Source organism: Nematolebias whitei, chromosome 13, assembly GCF_014905685.2.
Source record: "Nematolebias whitei isolate Nwh7 chromosome 13, NemWhi1, whole genome shotgun sequence".
Taxonomy (NCBI): domain Eukaryota; kingdom Metazoa; phylum Chordata; class Actinopteri; order Cyprinodontiformes; family Rivulidae; genus Nematolebias; species Nematolebias whitei.
The window spans coordinates 2,173,652-2,175,464 of NC_056510.1; the positions used below are offsets into that span (position 1 = coordinate 2,173,652).

Here is a 1,813-nt window from a genome sequence, read left to right on the forward strand (position 1 = left end):
GAGGTGAATGTTCAGTCATTGATCAGGAGGTGAATGTTCAGTCATTGCACAATGCTTCACTAAACTGTAAATACATTTTGGTCTCTATTTTATTTTATTTTAATCTGGATTGTATATTTAATGAGATTCAAAGTTCTAAATCTAAAAAAATCAATTAGATTTTAAAAAGTAGAAAAAACATCATTTTAAATCATTTAAAAATATATTACATTGAATAATACTGTGTGCATGTCCAGTCAGCAAAACGTAATTTGTGTCTCGACCTTCTGCATCAGTTTCAGCATCGAGTCTCTTCAGGTCCTTCTCCATGGAGGTCCATCTAAACTGGACTGTTCGTTCTTCGTGACCACGTCTCCAGCACCTTCAGGTTAGATGATGCTACTTGTATAAAACAGTTAGGATATCCACATTGCTCTAGAGCCTGTCTTGTGTGACAGACAGCGTCCCCACTAGCTCAGGAGCCAGGCAGAAGGAGAAATCCCACACAAGACAGGCTCTAGAGCAATGTGGATATCCTAACTGGGCCTTCCTGAAAGCAGAGAAGAAACCCAAACAGGACTCCAGTCAGCCAACAGGTGAAAAGGAGGAACCCAGACCCAGACCAGTGGTCATTCCGTATGTTGAGGGAGTATCAGAGAAACTGAGACGTTTATTTTCTAAACATAACGTCCCAGTGGCTTTTAAACCCCAAAATACATTAAAGACTGGTTCATCCCAAAGATCCAGTCCCCCGGCACAAACAGAGTAATGTTGTGTATGTTGTTCAGTGTCAGGAGGGTGATCAGTCTTACATCGGGGAAACAAAACAGCCACTGGCCAAAAGGATGGACCAGCACAGAAGATCAACATCATCAGGCCAGGATTCTGCGGTCTACACTCATCTCCAGGCCAGAGGTCACTCTTTCAAGGATGAAGATGTTCACATCCTGGACAGAGAGGAACGATGGTTTGAGAGAGGAGTAAAGGAGGCCATCTTTGTGAAAAGAAACCGTCCATCATTAAACAGAGGCGGAGCCTCCAGGTTCAACTGTCCCCCTCTTACAATGCTGTGATTGCTAGTATCACTCAGCCCTCTGTGAACAGTAAACAGCCATCAGGTGCTAATGATCCATTGTTAGGCTGATGGTCCTTCTTGAGCATGTGATCAGCTGGTTCTGGTTGTCAGCAGCAAAACTGGTTGATCCACTCTGAGAAGGTGCTATTTAAGAGACTGAGCTGAATACAGCACCTCAGACTGAGGAAGTCTCTCGGATGAGAGACGAAACGTTTCTACCTTTTTTTGTTGATTTGCTTTGTTTTTTTGTTTTTTTTGAATGTCCAGAGGACCAGATTCAACTTTTTTACACCTTCTTGCATGTTCGGGTTAATCAACAAGTCCACACAGTCAAGATTTCTGTAAAACTTTAATCAGTTGTCAGATGTCCCAGCTTTTCACCAGCATTTCCAGTGTCCAACCATCACTGCACCACACTCCTCCCTTCGTTCCCAGTTGCTCACAGAGAGGTCCATGAAAAATAACACGTGGTCGCCAATCTCCTGAAACGTTACCAGTCCTACACCTTCTGACTGCTTCTTCTTCTTTTCCCTCTGCAGGGGTCTCCACAGAACCATCCTCCTACGAATAATACTAATACTTCTAGTAGTAGTACTAGTACCATTAGTAGTACCTGTAGTATTAGTACAAGTTTTAGTAATAGTACTAGTATTTTAATATTACTGATGTAATGGGAGTACTTTTACTAGTACTATTACTATACCGATACTGTTAGTATTACTATACTTGCACTAGCAGCGCTGGTAGTATTACTATACT

General features: G+C 42.0%; 1 protein-coding gene across 1 annotated transcript in view; it reads left to right on the forward strand.

The window, feature by feature from the left end:
• insig2 (insulin induced gene 2) overlaps positions 1–1,813 on the forward strand; it is a 65,483-nt gene that overhangs the window by 23,409 nt on the left and 40,261 nt on the right. The gene's annotated exons all lie outside the window — the stretch shown is intronic.